Here is a 23,379-nt window from a genome sequence, read left to right as displayed (position 1 = left end):
GTTCGAAATTTAAGAAGAATATCATTAAATATATAGTTTTTTAAAAATCACTTACTATACAAAAGAAAATATTTATTCTCGGTTTAAACGTAAATTTGAAATATGACCACGTTGGATGCCTTATTGTCAACTTTTTGTATGCAAGCCTAGCAAGAATTTTTTTTTTATGCATAATTCACATATTTATGCCGCATATTCCAATGCATCCCACAGATGTAAACCAATTATCCTGATTTTAGTGACATATAAGATGCATATATTTCACTGTAATACGCAATTAATGCTCGCAGCCAATTTAATAACATCTGGAATATACTAAAAAAATGTTCTTAAAAATAGAACTACATCAATAACTCAACACCGCTTATGCGTTGATGGTTGAGTGAAATATTGAAGCGATCCGTCTGCTTTTCAAGATCTTCCGTGAGTAAAACTTCTAGCTGAGTTAATCTTTAAATGTAAGTAGAAATTTTTTCTTCGATGTATTCGGGATCAAAACAGCGAACATTAAACCTAAATGCATCACTGTGCTCAGTGATGCATTTAGTCATTTTATTTGTTCATTAAATTGGAAGAATACAAGGCTAGTAATAAGGTACACTGGCACAGAACTTAAAACTAATGAAATGCATCAGTAATAACTAATATCTGGCTACCGAGTTTTTCCTAGGCCTTTTTGTCAGTCTGTTCCCATTACTCGATCTCTCTGATGCAAGCAAGCAGAAATTTTTCTTCCGGAAACTTGTATTTTCAAGTCTACGGCCCATAAAAATCGATCGGTAGAACCTCAAACTATCTTCCACATTATATCTGTTAGGGTTTAGGAACACAAATGATAGAAATGAGCCGTGCCCTCGTACTCGAATCCTATCGGTGACGGCTAAGAGTGGTAGCTACTCATCGATTTCCAAAACTTATGTTGACCCAAACAGAATTCCGCCTACTCCCTTTGAGAATAAAAGATGTTGGAGGATTTATTTATTTCTAGTAAGAAAAACAGTATTTATAACGTTCTGCAAGTATCAAAGGTTTCACTCAAGGAATAACGTGATTTAGGATTTTCTTTTGGAAAGCATTTCAAGTTACGTGATATTGATCTTAGTACTACTGGGGATTATGATAACCGACATAAAATCTTCCCAATGGATATAAGTAATTTATAAGAACAGAAATGTACAGCATTCTTATAAGAATATTTCATGTTGTCACGTGAAAAGCTCATATATATTTAGCTGAGCTACAGATCATGTTAAATAATACGTCTGTGCAATATTTTAGCATCAAGAGGCAACGTTAGACATTCCAAAAAAAATCCTACTGTGTTAATTCTCTTTAATATATCCAAAATAAATATAACGAAGTGTTTTTTTTTATTAATTACACAAGTCCTTAAATTGCTAAGATAATCCGAATAATTATTTTACGCTAGACCTTATTTTTAGTTATAGAAAAAGATTTATAAAAATTAACAACACTGAGTTGCTCTAAAGCCAAAAGGTACGTCATTGATTTACTTGCATGCAATGTAAGCAACTACATGAGGCCTCGGACTCACATATCCGTGGCTTGATTGCCAAACGAGCCACCAAAACTCATACTTTTAGTGTACCCTACCCCTCATCCCATATTCTTCCAGTTAATATTGGCCAAATTTCGCATTTGACATGTTTATAATAGTGTGCAAAATTTTTTGTGATAGGTTTTTAGGTGTCACTGTTGAAGGGTTTTTTTCTTGTTAATAATAAATATGCCTGTGATAATGCTGTGGATTTACGCAGCATGACTATGACTTTGAAATTTTTCAGTGAACTTAAGTAGAAACTCCGATTTAGTGAACTTGACTTAAACTTGTCATCGCTGTTACCAATTATTTACTTTTACATAGATCTTTATATAAACATGAACGTTTGTATAATGAAAGTGCTGAAGCCCTACTACACAGACCAAATTTAAATCGCAACGACGTTCTTACTATTCCTAAAGTATAGGAAATTGTCATGCAAAATTGTGTAAAATAGTCTCGTTATATATGTTTTTTTTTTCAGTTATATTTTCATTTACTTCTATAACACGTTACTGCACGCATATTGAGATTGCATTGTAATCATGCGCCCTAACTGTATGTTATTCCTAGTATTGTTTGAATTACTGTACTGATGATGTCTCAAGATACTTGGAAGGAAATATTTACGTATTAAAACTTATCACTGGTAATTATGTTTCGGTCTCTAAGAAGTCACTTACTTGTTTAGCAGCAAAGCTATTTTCTCCACATCATCACATTGGATCCTATTGTTTATTGACTACGATTGGTAATGTATTAATTAAATGATGAGTATCTTGGAAATTTTTTTTAAATACATTCCGATAAAACTTCTCTTATAAAATTTACTAACATTAATTTTTCCTTTTCTATATTATGATTTAGTTCACTAAAGTTTATTTTTATATAATTGCTGAATAATAAAATTTACGTATTAGTGCAAAAAAGACAAAATAAAGAATCGGTTTCTATATACAGTATTTTTAATTCTTGAGATAACTGTCTGAAGAAATTAAAAAGAAAATAAGGATTCCGGGACCTACGTAAGATTGCTTCTATCCACTACTCTAGTAATGATAACTGGTCTCTAAATAATATCAGAAGAAAAACAAAGGTTGGATATTTTCAATTATCTCGCGACTAACAGCAAACTAAAATGCGTTATTTATGCAGCTCAACTAATATTCGACAAATTAGATAGCAAAAACTTATTTGGAAAGAATTGCCACATTCATCACTTGTTTAAATTGGGTCTGAACTTTTACTACAGTAGATCGAGATATAAATGCGTAATATTTAAACAAAATGAAAAGAAAAAGATATAATGAGTTTGTCCGAACAAGAATAATAACTGCAAATAAAAATCATAATAATCAAGAAAAAAAACAGTGAAACAAGAAAGCTCATCCCATGCAGTATTTTTTTGTAGTCAAAGATGCAATCAATGATCTGCAAAAGCGAAAAGAATTTAAGATCGTAATTTGCTTATTATAAACATTAGAATAATGCATTTTGAGAAAGGGCGATGAAGTGATCACACTTTAAATTTCTATAGAATGGATGTCATGGCTGAAACAAAAACTTAAAATGAACGTCTCGTCTAAAGTAATAACAAAGAAAAAGGAAAAAATATACTAAATGATATAAATATAAACAATAACCTTCAGAGATGGCAGTTCTTTACAAATTTATTTATATTTGTAAAAGAACATAATAATCGCAGCTGGATTAAAGAAAGGAAAGAAGCGAGACCTTTTGTCTATTCACGAAAGGCCCATTGTAGTTAGAGGAAAAAAGAAATACAAAAAATGGGTTTATAACGTGTCTTTTAGAAATTCTAAATAGGAGAGGAGATTAGAGGAGCATGTAAGAAACTAAGAGATGCAATTTTCATTTCATACGGTTTTATGGTGTTTGTGTTTTTCTCTCCCTTGTTTTTAGAAGGAAAAAAAGCAAATACAATATGGGTTGGCATATCAACGCATGTTTTAGTAATTACTTTGAATCTGCAAACTTAGATCCTTTTTCTTTATGTTGTCTTGGCCGTATAGGGATGTTTAAATATCACATTTGACGAATATTTGCATAACTATGTAATCGATTCTTTTTGAAGCAATCGCTACCAGAATATAAAGAAATGTTCGCTTACATTGTCGTCGTTGTTTACATCATCTTCAAGGCTTACATTATGAATCGATTTCTGTTTGCCCCTTCTTTCCATACGAGGCCCCTCCCATGCAAAGACAAGACCTTACATCATTTTGTTTATTGCATTTATTAAGTTTATGTTTCTACTTGATTAACAGCTAAAATTTCTTGAAGCGAATTAATAAGATATATTTCTAGTTACAGCTCCATACCAGACGTATTGGTCTATACATCAGAAACATACTTTTTTATTTGTTCTCTTTCTTATGAATAAACGTATAATGAATTGTCAAACGTGTCTAGCGATCCTTCTGTTTGTATAGCTCTAAGATATATTCATATCCCTCCTCTAAGATAAGAAATCGTAAAAAAAATACTTAATTTGAAACTGACCTATTCACGGTATAAGTACTGCTAATTTAGGGATAAATATCCTATCCATGAACGTTCTTTGTGCTGACTAGAAGAGATCTGGCTAACTCTGATTCTCTCCCCCCCCCCCCCGTCTCCTCTCACAGACTCACGTGTTTTTTTTTTTTTTTTGTATAAACTTTGTTTCTTTCTTAGTTCTTTTCTAGAGGTGTCCTCATGGTTACTTCATCAAACTGGCCACTACTATTTCTCACTTTCCTTTAAGCATGTAAAAATAAGCGGAACTGTTGGCCAGCATCCATATACAGTTCATCCAGTGAACTAACGACTTATCTTTCATTACATTTGTCTATTTTCATTGCAAACAGGTTACAACGCTTTCTCCAAGGAATATGACCTCCAGCGCTTCGAGGAAGGCACTGTACGACAGTACAATGTAATGATGTTAAAAAATCTATTCAATACGAACTATTTAAAATATTGAATACTGCGGTTTAAAATGTTTACTTTCAAGTGTTGAGCATTGTTTAAGTGAGAAAATTACATTTTTATGATTCAGCGATAACTATGAAGTACTATTTTGTAGATGTATCGCTTCTCCACTATTCTACTAGAAAGCGCATACATCCTGGTACGAACCGCTTCTCCACAATAAAATCTGATTCAAATTTGACTTGTTCAAAAAATATCGTAACTCATCATTATGGTATTCCATAATTAATTATGGAATACCACATTACTAAATCTATCTTATCATAGATGGTAAGTTAATTAATCAACCTTTATCCTAATATCACCAATTTTTTCTTTCAATAGACGTTAGCAAATCATTATCAGATGAATCTACACTGAAACTTGACACGGATGTTCCAGGAACTTTCTTTTACACAATAAAATGAAAGAACGGAGTTACATTTATCTCTAAAAATATGTTGTTACAATTTCTCTATGCCTCTCTTTTATTAGCAGTTCTCTACCCTTAACTGATCCTCCAAAATAAAATAAAAAAAAAGATCCCTCTGTTTGGTCGTTTCACTTCCTATCTCGTTTTCTGTTGCGGTCTGTAAGAACAAGGTTAGTATTTCACAGCTGTCTTGGGAGAGGAAGTTTACGAGCGCTACCTCTGTTGCCTGGGGAACTCATGCCCTAGAGAGGAGACCTACACTGAGAGTAACACGAGTGGCCAATACCTTACAACTTCGAAAGCGACTTCCTGTAGTAAATCGGCACCCAAGACAATTTCTTTTGGTTTCGAGAGTAAAACATTCTCTTTAGATATTTGAATCGGCTGCTGCTCCCATTTCAAATTTTTTTATTCGTTCTCTTTTAAATCGATCGTTTTGAGTTCATGCAATCCTTCAAGCTAATAGAATAATTACTTTACGTGTATACTTCTGCAGCAAGTATAAAATCAACGGCTGCAACAGTCTACTGCTGCTACTGTTACATTATGCAGATAGTTTTGCCTATGGCGTTACATCTTCGTTAGCACTAGAGCACGTGATATTATGGGCAAAGGATACTCTTTATGGGAGATGAATAATTAGCTATTCCCTTCCTACATATTCAGGAAGTGAATAACGGAGCGTTGGCATTTCCACTAACGGTGGATGTTATAATTTAGTATTTCGGTGTAGCATCCGGTGATTGATCATTCTGATCTGGTTTACATTTCCAGGCAGCAATATTTTACATCGTCCATTGCGGATGATAATAAACATTCCTTCTGCTAATGGTCGAGGATCATTTAGATAGACACCAACTCTCTCTATTGGATGCCTAACGAAAGGCGAATAAATTAAAAGCTTCTCCTGCTGAAATATTGGTAAATAATTTAAACACTAACAGGATATGAAAATAATTATGGCTAATTTCAAAACAAAAATAACTTTCGAAAATGCGGTAGTGTCTATGAAAAATACGTTGCCTTATACAAAAATCATTAGATGTGAGCGCGTAAATTCTTAATCGACTTGAAAGAAAAGGAAAAACTATAATGCCTTAAGATGATCCTGAGAAATAATCAAAAAAAAAAAAAAAAAAACAGGAGAAAGAACGCTATTGATATGTCGGTTGTCTTCAAGGCCGGCACCACTAGCATACCCAATGTTCTTTTTGTTGAAAATCTGAACTCATTAACATAGGGTGTGATAATGGTCTCATTGAATAATAAACGCCTTGCATGAATGGAAATATGATGACCATTTATGTATTGGAATTGACTAACAATTTTTAAAAATACAGAGCCTAAGATTCAGTTTTCGGAACGAATTTTCTTCTTCTTATGAAGACAATAATAAAGCGCTATGTACATGACATATTAGGTCAATAACAATAACTGAATCGTCGAAAGAAAAAATGGTATTCCGCTATCCATCGGAGCTGTATATACGTGATTTACAAAACACATTTTCCCAAAGAATCGCTGTAATTGGAACAATAATTAAGTTTCATTTATTTCTTAAAAATGACACTGCCTTAAACATTAAAAATGTTTAACACTTTCTGTATACAAATAATAAAGATATGCTTAAAAATTTACCAAAACATTAGCGAAAACTGCTTTGTTGCTATATTCAGGATGGGGGCAGTCCACCCTTTCGGAGTCTTTAATGATAATATCATGAATCATGTCGAATTATGAATTATTTATATATATATATATATATATATATATATATATCAAAAGAATATGTTTGAACTATAAAAAAAGAGGCTTCATTTTTGTGATGTAAAATAAATAGGCCAGTGAAACTATTACCTACTAATAAAAGGTGAATATATGGACACTTGATCAGCACTCATATCCTTTAAGTAGTGCAAGCTAAGACAACTCCGATGCCGAGGATTGTATTCTCATAAACTCTCGGGTTAATTTTGGAAACATTCCAAGTTTTCCTATTTATTCAGCTATGATATAAGGAAGGATGTTTAATAATATTTTTGTTATTAAACATCCTTCCTTATATTTGACAGAATTGTTATTGACATGTGAATGACAGAAATGAATTGAAAGCAAAAATTCATCTTAGAAAAGAGGCGCATAAACACGTGAACAAAGCCTTTTACTCTCTGACCTATCATAGTCTGTCTTTAATTTGTCCACATAAAGATCCTTGTTGATTATTTAGTGCTCTTGTTTGCTCAGTCCGTTGTGGAAAATCAACACGTGCGTAAGGACAATAATAACCATCCATTGAACATACATCGCTGGATCTAAAGAGATCACTTCAGTAGGCAGAGCGAGTTTTCCACCGATTGGAGTTCTTGAAATTGTATAATTACATCACTAAGTACGAATACGGTCAGAGCCGGTTCTTAAAGTACAATTTAGACACAGTTCAAGCGAAATAATTTATATGTTGAATACTTGGGAATAGCCAAGACTTCATCCAGTTACTCTGCCATAATTGCGTGCGTAGAAAGGGGGGAGAGCATTGCTCGAAGTACAAGCTGCAAATAGATATGAACAATAGTTTAATATACAACAGAAGGAAAGTGAATACTTTCGAACTAAGAAGCTATTTACATACTGATAATAAAATAATAATATGGAGTATTTAAAAGAATAATAATATATTCATATTTCTTAGTTTACTATTGTCGCTATTATTGCAATATTTAAGACATATTTCTGCCTTTTATTGGTTGACTGATTATTTATAGATTTTAAAATGTTGTTTGTAAGTATAACCGAAAGAATGAATTCTGTAAGGCCAATGTACTGTCCGACCACAGATCCGAGACCCTAGTCTGGCAACGTGCCAAGAAGAGTCAATTCATATTGAAGGGGAGAAAGGAATAAGCGATGTACGAATTAACACGCAATCACGTGCTTTATACGTAAAAGTTCCAACCGTTGTACAAGCAAAATAGTTACTTTAAAAACTTGAATTTTCATAAAAGAAAAGATAATTTTTCGACGTGTAATAAACTCATCACACGAAACGCATTGATTACCCTATTATTGGAATGGATTCGCCTTCTGATATGCGCAGAAGTGTCGGAGAGTCTCGCATCTGTGGTCGCACAGTATTAGTCTGTTAACTGAGCATTTTCTTCTGACGATTTGTCTGTTTTGATGAAAAAAAAAACAAACAATTTCTTGGTGAAAAACTAACAAAATCTTTAGATTAAAAGAAGGAAAAAAACTCTCTTACGAAGGTTATTTTCGTCCTAGGCGAGATTTTCGAACCAGTCTTTCCAGCTTTAAGACATCACTCGCTAAAGTATGAAATTACTTACGACCTTCCCTGAAGATCGTGCATGCTTGATGAACTAATAAAATACCTCATTTTTGAACATTTCTTAAGAAATTCTCTATCTCTCTCTCACACACACAGATTGATTTGGAAAAGTAAGTTCGGGTCGAAAATTGATTCCAATACCCCGTGTGAGACTACTGTCCACGATGTCACTTCAAACTTCCGCTTATCGGATGTCTGAAGTTACATTGCTATGAGGTGAAAATATCCTCTTTGATTTTGCATGTGATCCAGTAAAATATGCAAAAGGTTGGTATGTTTCACTGTATGAAAAACCCGATATTCCGGAAGAAGAAATATCATTCCCCCCTTACGAAATCAACCAACACACCTTCCTTAGAAAGGTGTTAATAAAACATTTCTCTTGTGCTAAGAAAGGATTAAGCTCAAGTCTTCTCGTCTCAACAGTTGCTTTCTACCAATAGCATTGCCCATTACATTATGGGAAGCGCTAAACACAAAATCAGTTGGATTTGTTTTTTCTATATGTTACCGCTAAAGTGCAGAAATCAGTTTTTCTACAGATTATCTAGGTATTGTGCAGATTAACTAGGGTGATCCGATAAAGTGCCGAAAATTGTTACTCGTTAAAGTGAAAATAAGATCTTTGCTGGAACAACAGCAACGTTTCTGTATGCTTAAATTAACATAATGTTATTTATTTATTTATTTTTCGATATCTAAAGAATCAAGTTAATACAATCAAACAATCAACAAATTAGTTGATAGAATCAATCATCAATCAATTAAAAAAACTATAATACAAAGAATCAAACGGTTTAAAATATTATTACAATTAAGGAAATGAATTTGCAAAACATATGACACTGGCGAAACCAAACTAAAAGTGGAGGGAGAGGGGAGGAAGGAGTAGGGAAAGGAAATGAGAGAAACAAACTTTTGAACTTTATAACGGTACGGAAGCCGTTAATGTGCACATTACCTAGGTAAAATGCGGAAAACTCTTGATTCCGCACGTTAACGGAGCAAACCAGTTAATCTGCAGATTAGCTAGGTAATGTGCACATTAACGGCTTTCGAGCTTTAGCGGTAACATATATACTTGCTTCTGATAAAGAGTGTAATAAAAATCAAAACAGATTATATGTAAAAATAATGAATGCCGACTTTTATATAAGAAATAGTCTAATGAGGTATCACGTTTCTTCAATATTTTTATTGAAGAAACGTGATACAAAAAGTAATAAAAAAATATATAGACGTAAAGTAAACTCTGCCATTAGTAGCAAAGGCTCACGAAAAAAGTTAAGCAAGTTTGAGCGTGGTTAGTAGTTGGAAGGATTCGACTGTTGGCACAGTCTCCCTCGATGAGTCTTTGGACTCCCTGGAGGTGTCACATAATAATAATAATATGGCATTAAAAGCATGTGAACCGGCTGAACAAATGTTTAAAAAAGCAAGACTGTTTGGAAAAGTAAATATTTTTACATAATTACATTTGTATAGATTAAATTAAAAAATCAATTGTGTCCACTTTTTTTCCTCCACTCGGTATTATATTACAAAAAATAGAATCACATGAAGAACATGATAATTTTTGCAATTTTTATTAATAAATAAATCTCTATTGGCAAATTACAATAAAAAAATTAATCTAGAAAATTATTTCAAAAGAAAATCTAAAAAAGGGACAAGAAAAATGTGCTAATTACATTCCATTCAAATCAGTCTTAGACTTCGTCATTCTACCAAGCGGAAATCCCACGCAGTAAGCTTTAAGTTATCTTATCAGCATCAGCAAGTTATTCTGGATTTTAAATTACCTAGTCAAAAGCATCCGATGATCCCCAGAGCTCCTTACAGCAGCAATTAGCATTTATCTCATACAACTTAGCTTTAATGATCCATCGTGCTTTGTTAGCAAAAAATAATAATAATAAAGATGATAATAAATGGAGCTGAAAAAGAAAATTTACCGCCTAAGTTGAATTCTACTATAGCAAACATTGCTATAGTAGAATTCGACTTAGATGCTGAAAAAAAAAAAACATTAAACTGAAAAAGCAACAACAACATTAATTTCTTTTAGAAAAAAAGAAATTAGACCTTGGTTTATCGATATTTCACTCAACAATCCTTTTTCTATTACAGAAACTTTATTTATCCCCATTTTTTTAATGCAAAGCGGTCCTGTATTTTTTATCCATTCGTTGTATATTTGCAGGATAGCTGATAAGACTTCATTTTCTTATACTGTTGGCTTTTCTGTGAAGCCCACAATTAGGAGCAATTTTGTTAACATTAACAAAGAGTTCAGAATATCCAGAAAACCCATTTTGTATGTTAGGATGGACGAAAGTTGTGGTCTTATTGCCGTGCTAATTTAGAAGATAGTGAGTTGCATGTTGGTATTAAGAAATAAAATGAGTTCTCAACTTTTAAAGTGGGGAAAAAGATTGATAAATAACTATGCGGCAGGAACTTATCTCTGGTGCTTAGCAATCCCTGGTCGTTATATTTTTCTTTTCATTTTCTGCTTATTTTCTCAGTTACATTTTTTCGTATTCACATGTATGGTGTGTTAATTAATGGAATGAGCTTGCCTATTAGAAGTCAGCACAGCTGTCATCTAAAAACGCATATAAAAACTCAGCTTCGACTGTGTGTGTGTGTGTGTGTTTCCCTCAACCAAGTGGTTGGTGCGATAGCAATGCTACTTTTCTTGGGAACTATTATAAAACAAGGTGGTTTCCCGTTACCTTCCTTGCCAGTTATAAGCATTCATGTCTATAGACAGGGCCGACGGAAGCGAGCCTGCAATGCGGGAGGGCGCCACTACAAGGTAGGCGCCGTTTCGAAGTGTTAGTATGAAGTTTCATTCTTTCTTTAAATTTTTGTAAACGAATTAAGTAATAATAATTAGGTAAGTCAATATAATTACTGCAAATTTACATATTCTGCATAAAAATAGATCAGATTTTCTCCCACTAAAATGAGCGCGCCTTCTTGGGCAGCAAGCGCAATGCTTCGCTCGGTTCAGAGCAGTCCTGTGTAACGACCCTATCCCGTAATGTACTTTCTACGGGACCTCAGGGTCTCATTCTGCTGAAGCGCTAGTAGTCGTTTGGCCCTGTTCAACAGGTGCAGAACTCTGTGAAATCGTCATTTCGCCAATGTAAATAATTCTAACGATTCTCACCAGGTGTAATGTGATTCAGGATTTTAAGATTGACAACTAAAACGGCCCGATTCACGGGGATGGTTCTATTTTGAAATGAAAACAATAAAATTCAGTTACATTTGCTCTGGTTACTGTTGATAAGTAGTAGATATCAATTACTACCGCGCTGATTTCGGCTAATTTCGTTAATATCAAAACTAGGAAATTTAAATTTTAATTAATAAAATGTTTTCAAAAACAAATGTGTAATTTAATTTCTTTGTTGTAAATTCTTTCCACGTGATTATGTCAAAAATAAAAATAAATAAATAAATTGCCCATTTGTTTGGGGGCGCCCATTTCAGCTTTGCAAGCGGGCGACATCCAGCCTAGCGCCGGCTCTGTCTATAGATATGCGTGTTTAGAGGGCTGGGTGGCCTGTTTACAGGGTTGACTAAAAACCGAAAATAATTCTCCACCTCCACATGAGACCGGCTAACCTACTTTGATTTAAAAGCCTTGCTAGAATTGAATTTCTACGCGCCCTAGGCGGGATTTGAACCCAAGTCTTTCCACCCAACTGACTCCATCGAAATTAAAAGCTAAGAAGTCTCCAGCTTCAACTGGACAATTTTTTTAAAATAGTGTTTTTCATAGTTTAAACATTTGTAGAGTCGTCTCAGTTTTATGTCTCGGAATTATGCGTAGTCATACAATTACCTAAACAACAGAAAGAAAGAAATCCCAATCATCTGAATTCTGCAATTAAATTACACCACGTGGTGTAAAATGGAAAATTGCTTAAAGAAACGCGAACATCACTTGAATTAGGAATCGGTGGCGTCGCAGTTACATGAATGCCATTTAAAAGATGTTGGGCACGTTGTTTCTCTCATGGACGGAAGATGTCTAATGTTGTCTTTCCTTCCCACGTAACGATGACGCGAGGTCGCTTCAGCAAGATAAGGTTGTCAACGTCATTCCTTAAAAATGCGGAGTGTTCATTAGATACGTGCCATCAAGTGTGATGCAGAAGGGAAATTATTTGTTAGCGTCTGCCTTTTACACCTTTCCCTGTGCACGCGACCTATTTGCTTGCATGCCTGAACCGCAGGATTTCGTGTTTTTACGCCACGTCCGTCACCCGAACTCTGTCCCTTATCTTCTGGTTGCACTAATGGCACTGCAACTTGCAGGAACATGTTCATTAAGGTAGATTAACATTTCCTTTTTGTCGTACCAATGCTGTGCCCGATTAATCTCAAGCGACTAATTACCCGCTTTTCTTTTGGGGTTTCTTCTTCTTTTCATTAAACGTGAAGATTAATTCCTTTACTAAATGAAGATGACACTTTAAAATCACTTAGTCTGTGTAATGCAAAACGAGAAATGTAACAAAATAATGATGTTATTAAATTTACGGCACGTATTTAATTTACTTAATGAGCAATCATTAGTTAATCTTACAACCTTTGTGATACGCGAAAAATGATTCTACTTCATTCAAATTTCGCGTGCACACTTGATGACATCTGTTATTGTCTTTGTTTAAATCACTGAGGAACGTGATTTGATTTTAATCTCGAGCCACGTGCTGAACTCAAACTGTTCGCGATTGTTGCGATATGATAATATCATCTGTTATTTTTTTTTGTTTTAAATTGCGATGTTTTATAGTTAAAATAAAAAGATAGAGAAGAAAACGCATTCAATTGCACTATTGCAGATGTTGGATAACATGTGATATAAGACGAGTACCACAGTAGCGCGCGCGCGCACACACACACAATATGGCAATAGATATAGCTAACTGGGTGTTATTTGAGTCAACACACACGTGGTTGGGCTGTTTGCTATATTTATGAAAGTTGTCAAGTGCTGTGCAGGCAGACGGTAAATGATAGCTCAAAGCCTCCGGGTTTTCAGAAGGGCCATTTCCTGATTCTTAAGGAGGTAATATGAGAGATTTATAAGAGTGGATAGAAGTTGTTTCCACCCCTTCCTAGAATCATGCAACCTATCTTTTCCCTTCGGTAAATCACTGAATTCGCACTTGGCAGCTAAGACAATTTATTTCCTTCGGTATCAACACGTTACTCCTGCAACAAGTGAGACGAGCACTAAGAATTTTCTCCTTCTGAGAGTGAAGGCTCTCATTATTTACAAGACATTTTGGTGTGAAGAAAATGTCTTTCCATATCAACAATGATTTATTTCAGTTAATAGTAAAACAATACGTAAAGAAAATAAAAGAGAAATTGTGTAACATCCTTAACGTTCTATACAAAACATTTCGTGTAGCACTGGTAGTATATGGGAAGCAGAATATCCAAACTTCGTACAATTACAGCGGTAATCTTATCTAACCACGAACTACAATACACTTTTGCAGTGTGCTATTACTAATGTGCTGCCCTCTATGAACTCTCCAATACACTACTTTTGAAGCATCGTGACATTTTTTCGTTGTCAGTTTTCTATATGTATTGACAAAAAATCAGCTATACGTAACGGTGTTGTAAAAAAATAACAGCCATTTAAAATTAATATATTTTAATCAGCAATTAACAGAAATATGACATCATAATGATGTCATATTTCTATTAATTATTAATTATATTCAGTGGTGGCTGGTGGCTTAAAATCGTGGGGGTGCTGCAACTTTCGAAATATGCATACACACTGTAAGTAACAGTGTATACGTGTTTCGATAAAATATCAAAATTATGGTAAAAATTTAAAAAACTGAAACATGAAAAAATATTGTTTATTATCGATAAAAATTGTACAGTTTAGTATAATTCAAAATTATTTAAAAATAAAATCCACTCGGGCGCTCGCAGCTGTAAATTTTCCAGCGTACGACGTGGTATATCTGAGAGCATTCATTACTAGTATGGGCTAAAAAAAAAAAAAAAAAAAAAAAAAAAAAAAAAAAAAAAAAAACCTGCAAATATAATACATGCTGCTACAAATTAAGTGAATATTGAATCCAACATTGTTTCATAGCCGAATATAGAAATTACAAGAGTTTTATGCCGAAAATATAGAAATTAAACGTTTTGGCAGACGCAAGCATTACTACCTTATGGGCAACTCATAGTAAAGGTGGAGTAAGTTCCAGATCGCTTTCCTTAGTATTTTCCATAAATGTAAAGCACATCTCCTAGAGGATATGTATGATGAAAATAAGCCTTTGACTCTGTTTCAGTGATACATGATGGTGTATTTATTTTCAGTTACAATCTAGAAATTATTGAACAAGGAATAAAAAAATAAAAAAAACATACTATTCTGACATCGGAGGTCGCGGTATCTCTCAGATACAATTTACTGTCAAATAATACAAACCTTTACATAACATGCATTAAACCAAACTGACACCAAAAAAAACAGTGCAGGATATCACTGGTAACATACGAATGCACAGCTACTCATGACCTCCAAGCTATATACTGAATTGTGTAAGAATATTTACCTATATTAAACATTTATCTGTTAGATCAGATACGAGCGCCCGAGTGTTAATTGTAATTAAAGGAATGGATTTACAATTTTTGTACATTACAATTCAATCCTTTAATTGTAAAGTCCAAATATTTAAAGAGACGGAGCAAACACGATAAGCACTACGAACACCCTACTACTGGCGCAAACTGCGTGTAAACAACAGTGGAACTGCGCGACGGACAGTGCCACATTACGCTAATAGCTCGCATCTCACTATGACGTGCATATGCTTGAGCGCGTAGCAATATGACACTGTGGTAAACACAGTGCTGCTAGCGCCCTCCTAAGTGCTACAAGATGGATTTTTATTATTTTAAATACAAAATAAGAGAATTGTATAGGATTGTTGATGATAAAATTAAATATTACAAGCAAATATAAATAAATTAATAAATATATTTATATATCGAGAAAAACTGGGGGTGCTGCAGTTCCGCGGAGCCTAATGCACGAGCCGCCTCTGGTTTTATTAGTTATTCAAATATCTATTCTTCGTCCGTGTAGCTAATGATGTTCAGGATTTTCTTTCAGGGATTTCTTGTAAATATTTTCGTTCTTGTGTTGCAATGTTATAACCGAATAGTTTACACTTAAAATTTCCAAGCATTATCTCGAGAATATAGTTATTCAGCTATTCCCTTGAAATAGCCCGTCATAGTATCACAGTTAAGGCAATCATCCTTTTCGCGACATTCGCGAGAGTGGAAATGAAAGTTGTGAAAAAAAGTGCTGCCAAATTCGGTGTGTTTATAATGCATGGTTTTAATTCTCGTAATAATACAACAATGATAATGGCATTTCGAGAATGATACTGTGTTTTGTTTTAGACAGTCGGCTACGCTCTTTAGTTCGCCATGAGTGTCCGGAAGACACTCATTCTCTCGACGCGGATCGCTGTAGTTATAGCAGGTGATGACGTCAATAGGTGTTCGTGCAAGGTTGTTGCAGTTGTCTGGGCTAGCGCTAGCTAGTAATTGCATTCACAGTAATGTTCCTTGCCTAAACGCTTCGTTCTTGTTAGTATTTTGATAGACGAAGGTTTTGTGATTGTTTGTAAAGTGTGCAACTGTATAGCGTAGGCCGTGCGCTAAAAAATGAAATTACATATTCTTATTCATTTGATTTTTTAATTATTAAAATTATATTTTTAATAATAAAAATTTGACAAACAGAAATGTATCAACATAAATCTGGAAATCAAAACCAAAAGGAGAAACTTATGGTCCGGGCGCCACTTAAAAAAGTGGGGCCCGGACCACAGAATTGTCACAGGTCCGAAAATTTCTCTCGGCGGCCCTGCTTGTGGTAGTGATATTATTAGATTCTTGATTTCCATGGTTGTCTTGTTAGTGACAACGCCCTCTAAAAGAACTGCGTTCAATGAAATTCTTTTAAAAATCCCATCTTATAAATAGAGCTTCTCATGTAAAGCTTTTATCGATGCATACATAGAGACATTTTTCATCCTATAACTTTTTTTCCTGCTCACTGGGCAATCTTCAAATGAACCCCCCCCCCACACACACACATTCATGTAACTTCTATCCAAGGATTAATCGCCCTATCACAGCCTATATCAAGTTTATGAGAAGCTAAGTAAGCATTTAAAATATTAACAGAATAATTCAGGGATGGTCGGTTAATTATTATGGGAAAGGCTGCTGGTATTGAGTTAATCCTTGTATGGTCCTGTGGGGTTACCTAGACAGTTTTATATCCCAGTTACCTATTTCATCCGTGCCCAGGTTTCCACTTTCTCTGAAGATCGAGTTTCCGATAATCTAGTGCCTAACTTACGTTCTACCCAGAAAACTTTCTCAACATTCTTTTTGTGTCCTTGAAACTATTTCGTGAACTCTGCGTGTCCATTGTCTATCATCAATATTCTTATTTGATTTCCCAGCTACCTCCGTATCACATCCATACCTACAATTTTTTATTTATTTATTTCAGAGAAATGTTCGCGTCAGCAATGAGCATCGAACTCAGACTATTTCTAACCAAGGAGGCAATGTCGAGTCATCACTTCGAATGACCTACAAAGATTGGGATCGGAGGGAGGGAGGGGGAGACCTGGCCTTTGTTAGTTTGGACGTAATTTGGTTTAATATTATCATCATCGCAAGGTTCAGGTTATTTTAGATTATTTCTAGAATATCATTTGAGCAGAAAGGATATTTTAAAGTACGTTATATTCAAATAAAATAAATATCTATATATATATATATTAAAAAACAGATAAACTGGGGAGAAAAACGCTCTAGTCCATGCGCTAGGTCCAGAAAGATCCTAAGCTTCTCAACATTAACGACAGGAATCGAACCCAGAACACTCTTTTAACAATAAGAAACGTATAGCTGTTACCGCTAAAGTGCAGAAATCAGTTATTCTACAGATTATCTAGGTATTGTGCAGATTAACTAGGGTGATCCGTTAAAGTGCCGAAAATTGTTTCATTTCTCAAATCACCTAGGTAATCTGCAAATTACCTAGATAATCTGCAGATTACCTACTAGGCACTCGTTAAAGTGAAAATAAGATATTTGCTGGAACAACAGCAACGTTTCTGTATGCTTAAATTAACATAATGTTATTTATTTATTTTTCGATATCTAAAGAATCAAGTTAATACAATCAAACAATCAACAAAGTAGTTGATAGCATCAATCATCAATCAATTAAAAAACTATAATACAAAGAATCAAACGGTTTAAAATATTATTACAATTAAGGAAATGAATTTGCAAAACATATGACACTGGCGAAACCAAACTAAAAGTGGAGGGAGAGGGGAGGAAGGAGTAGGGAAAGGAAATGAGAGAAACAAACTTTTGAACTTTAATCATAGGGAAGACGTTAATGTGCACATTACCTAGGTAAAATGCGGAAAACTCTTGATTCCGCACGTTAACGGAGCAAATCAGTTAATCCGCAGATTAACTGGGTAATGTGCACATTAACGGCTTTCGAGCTTTAACGGTAACATAGCCACTCGACTAATCGCACGGACTTAAAAACGAACTTAAAATAAACATTTATGCTAATTTTGAATTTATAATTGTAAACATTTTATGTAGAAATAAATATTAGCTAGTTTGATATCCAGAGAGATTTATATGTTTCCATCGAAACTTTATATTAACAACAAGAACTATTTCAGCGTGGGCAACTAACGAAAAAGGGAATACCTACACATTTCACAAAGATTTATATAATCTTGGAAAGATAATCGGCAAAGTGCCAACTAGAACAAATAAAATGACATCGCGTTTTTTTCCTTTTCTTTCTTTTTTTTTTTTTGTTGTTGTTTGTGGAAATGCTTTAATTTAAAAAAAATGTCAAAATGATGGGATTTATTATTATTATCATAAATTACGTCCAAGCATTTGCACTCATTATACTGTGCATAATTATAGTGCCTTGGTGCACTTGTAAAATCCTCAACAGATGGCGCCAGTATTTCTTTATTAAGAAACGCTGTTTCTTTATTGCATTTGCGTTTGGCAAATATGACTAGCATAAAAAATAATAAATAAATAATAAAATCAAAGAATACGATTTTCGAAGGACATGTCATAGAAAAGAAAAATTGAACACATTCTTTTTTTGCTGGAAAGTTGGAGAGAAAAACGGTTCGTGCCTTCTATCCGTTGCTCTTTTAAAAGCGCGTGAGGTATTGCTTATGTAGCGGACTGCTGTCTGCTTAAAACTCGGAAAGCTGTTGAAACTCTCGCTAAAGTTGCTGAATTTCCTCAACCCGTTCTGGCTTTGCACTGCGAAGAACATTATTTTGGCAAGGAGCAATACTTCGATAGCCAGGGCTGGCTGCACATTTGCAATTTGCAACTACTTTGAGAAGAACGTCTGTGAATTTTTTTTTTTTTTTTTTCCCCGTTTCTTATTTCCTTAGAGATTGATACGCATTTGAACTTTGTACATTTGCCGCCAGAGCGTGCGGTCTAACAGTGCTTAACGATTGACCTAGTTTTGTTAACGTTACACGAACGGGTCAAAGAAACATGTTCTTTGGCATTTTGTCTATACCATCTTAGCGATCAGTCGCAGTTGAAAATTGTGCAAAACTCACTTAGATAAAAGACCTAATAGGGAAGTGACGGAAAGCAAGATAGCTAAGGTGCTCACTTGTAAGGAAAATAAATAAAATAAAAATGCGTGTGCACACACACACGTTTATGAAGCTTTACCCCTTAACCAACCGTATACTAAAAAATTAAATGCGCAAATTACCGACTAAGATTTATATTAAGAGAGTGTTGAGCAAAAAATAACTGAATATTCTTGAAGGGAAAGATGGTCGTCATGTTCGTATAACACAAAAATTTAGTTCCTTAATAATATATAAATTAATATAAAAATCTTTATTTTATATTAGAAGCACATAAAAGTAACGTTCAAAAATTCAAATTACACACACACACTAACACCGAAGCGACGTAAGATACGTAAGTGATAAGTATGATCAATCATACTTATTATTCCTTCACCCACCAAAATTGCTAATTAAAATATCTCAGATGTTGTTAAGAATCGGTGAAGCTATAAGCGAGAGATTTCTTCTGATTTTATTTCCTACAAAAAAAAAAAAAAAAAAAAAAAAAAAAAAAAAAAAATCAGAAATTTATTATTTGTATCATAAATTACGTCCAAGTATTTGCACTCATTATACTGTGTATAATTATAGTACCTTGGTGCACTTGTAAAATCCTCAACAGATGGCGCCAGTATTTCTTTATTAAGAAACGCCGTTTCTTTATTGCGGAGCCTGAACAAATTTCAAATTGTTACCTAAAAAAAAAAAAAAAAAAAAAAAAAAAAAAAACCGCTAAGATAATTTTGGGCTTTTTTTTTTTTTTTATCTTTTCCATGCACAGATCTCAACCAACAATTAATGCAGTTATTTCTAGTAGTGTTAGGAACACGTGTACAAAATTACAAGAAACTTGACCAGTGAGTCGACAGTTATCGATGCAATGTAAATCCACTCATCCACGCACCCAAACACACGGGATAAACATCGTTCGCAATCGGCAATTATTTTGTCTTCGTTAATCTACACCTCATACCAGATAGTACAGCTAAAAAGGTTTATTGTATTTTATAGCTGACTTTAGTTATCTACATAATTATAACGGTATAGTTTATCCATGCTGTATTATGTGGAGCATTAAACTTATTAATTAAAAATTAAACTTAAACTTATTAATTAAAAACTAATAAAATAAAGTATAAATTAAAATAACTAAATAAAATCAGTGTGATGGCATGTCTAAACAGACTATTTAAACGTGTGATGCCATCGAGTTCAGCATGAAGCAAAAAACCCAATCCATTCGAGTTTTTGATGCACTCTGGCAGTCTCTTGTTACCTCAACAGCAGAAAAACACGTAATCAGTATGTCAATTATGCTTTAATCACTATAAATAAATCTGAACTTTGGTAAACATATAATAACAAAGGATGCTATTTGATGGCTCCCATTTTTCATTAAAAGAAATCGATGGTTTTTTTTTATTATTAACTTTGGTTGTATGGTAAGTAGTGAGATTTTGAACATCATAATCATGACGTTTTCTCCTTTTAAAACAAAACAAGATGTTTGTTTCTTTAGCGTATTTTCTTGCATTTTGCATGCATATTGGTAATATCATCTACTATAAAACATAAATGATTCTTAGATGTAAATAATAATAATTTGGAGTGATGTCCAAGTGGCAATTTTAAAAGTTGTGCTCAGAGGAGACGTTATAAATGCTTTGAAGATATAGTTTGCAACATTGTGATGGATTAAGGTGAGAAGCCCTGGTTCTAGAGTACCAACAAGCGACTTTCTCCAGCCACTTCAGATCCCCACTTAGCAAGATGCTGAATTCACCCGGGGAGATAATGATCACCTACCGCTCAAAGTCATTTACGAAGCCACAGTTGGATTCAAACCCATTGTCTGTTACCTAGAGAACGAAGGCGCTATCTGTTCAATCAGGTTCGCAAAGTCTTAGCAGTAAAAACTTGTACTAGACTTTTGGCCAGTGAACAACAAAGGAACTTCATCCATCTGGAAAAGTTTTGAAAAAGTCCATAAACGTTTTTGTCCTGCTTACAAATACGAGTAGACAAAAATGCGGAATGTGTACATTGGTTAGAGGTTAGAATGTGTACATTGGTTTGATTAGTACAATGTGTACATTGTACTAATCAAAATAAAGCCTCTGACGACGTTTTGTTCTCTTTTCTCTTCATATTTTCATTTCTCTTCTCCCATTCGCCTTTTTTTATTCCCCTTGTGAAATCGTAACTTAAGATTAAAAAAATCTTAACCCTTTTCATTTGAAAAGGGTTAAGATTTTTTTTACTATTATATTAAAAGACGAACCCATTTTCGTTGTTCTCGGAAAAAATAGGCATGATGGATCTTCTAATGCTCGCAATCATCATCACTCAATCATCTGGTAAACGTTTCAGTTTAGACCATTAGAATATTCTATAGGAAGGTTGTTCTAAGAAATGCTTAGACGCATTAAGGAATATGTAACATGAGCGCTTTTTTGTATTCTGCTCATAAAATGTATTATTCTTAATTCTGTTGTCGGAAAGATAGTGTCAAGAAAAAAAACTTTTTTTTTTTTTTTTTGGAAATAACTGTAAACAAATTATTTTGCTTGCGATATTGGAATACGTTTGGCACTGTCTCATGGCTGTCACTCAAATACTATCGCATGTAGCGGTTTGACTCGTACCAAAGATCTAGTTCAGTAAGTAATCGTAAATAAACTGAAAGAAAGAAAAAAAAAATGGATGCATAAGTTTTTAAAAATTGATCTGCTAGTTTAATTAAGAAGAAAGTAATTCTGTAGCTTAAAGTTTTGGATATAAAGTTGAAATTCTCCCATTTAACAGGGGAGGGGATATGAGAAGCAAGTATTGATTTTTTTTTTTTTTTTTTTTTTTTTTTGTGCGTAAACTTGCTTTTCTGACTTGACTCTACGAAACATTCTTTATTCATGATACGCAGAGAGGAGAAGCTCATTGGTATTCTGTATACGTAGTTCTTTATGTTTTTCATGTTCTACGAGCATCCTTACTGGATTTGGTTTACACTCAACGAAGAGAGTGAGAATTTAGTTTCAGAATTTGATTCAATTCTCTCTCTACATCCACTGTGTAGAAATTCTCCATGCATTTCTTTCTCTGATTAGAGTTTTATCGCAGTTTTGCGAGAAAGTGATGTGTGCATTTCCATTAAATTTAACAGTACAGATAAAATCCACAAGACAATATCTCTCATAAAAAAAAAAGTGATTTGAATAACAACATTTCTCATATATTGTTAAACATTTATAACTGAAGCGTGAGTGAGTAGTCTAAATAATCATATACCAATAAAGACCTTTTTTTTACCTCGCAGAATTTATGAAAAACTCTTTGCAAACTGCCATTATCGCAATAATTCCATCTTCATAACTAGCTGTTCTAGAGCATCAGACGTCCGATGAGATCTATTTTATTTTTATATATTTCCTCTGAGCACACACACACACACACACACACACACACACACACACCGTATTATACTCAATGACCTGTCACAGACAAATAAATTCACTTTATATAAACCTAATTAATACACGATTGCAAATTATGCAGATAGGCTAACTACCTGTGTCTATCAAGTTTTTTGTCTGTTTTACCGGATGCAAAACGTGTCATCAGAAGGATTTGATTTCGATTTCATGTTTCTGGGCACTAGAATGAGAAGTGACTCTTCCGCTTACTCCACCTGAGACAGGTTTATATTTTCTGCAAATCCTTAATTTAAAAAACTACAAAATATAAAAACTTTGTTTATTTAGTAAAATGTGGTTCTACGTAATCTAGACATATTACATTCTTAGAAAAAAGTTCATTATTATCAGTTAGAAACATTTATGTAGTTATTTATTTTCATAATGCATACATGCTAAGGATTTTTGAATTAATATTTCTATCTTCCTAATGGGATAGAGATAATCATTTCCTCTCTGCAAATATTATTTGAAAGAACTGTTTATCTGTGTGGTGAATAAGCTGTTCATCGAACTCAGTTCCTTAATGCTTCGATTAAAAATTTAAAGTTTAAAGATTTTTAACTAATATTAAAAATCTTTAAAACAATGAGAATAATTTAGTAGCTTGGACTGGTGAGTGTTGTGAGAAATCAGAAAATTCTGGTTGATTTATTTTTTCTTTCAAACCAATATGATTAAACAAAACAAAATTTAAAATTAAACAAAATTTTAAATAGCAAAATAGAAAAAGGTGGTATTGAAAACAAAACTTCACAACTAAGGTAAGAAATTGATAAAGGAATCCTTTGGGGGAGAGACTATTGGATCATTCCTTAAGTACTACCTTAAAAGACGGT

Source organism: Typopeltis vanoorti, chromosome 10 (genome assembly GCF_054136105.1).
Source record: "Typopeltis vanoorti isolate ZY-2024b chromosome 10, IOZ_Tvanoo_1.0, whole genome shotgun sequence".
Classification (NCBI taxonomy): domain Eukaryota; kingdom Metazoa; phylum Arthropoda; class Arachnida; order Uropygi; family Thelyphonidae; genus Typopeltis; species Typopeltis vanoorti.
The sequence above is the reverse complement of the archived record's forward strand: the minus strand, read 5'-3'. Positions refer to the sequence as shown.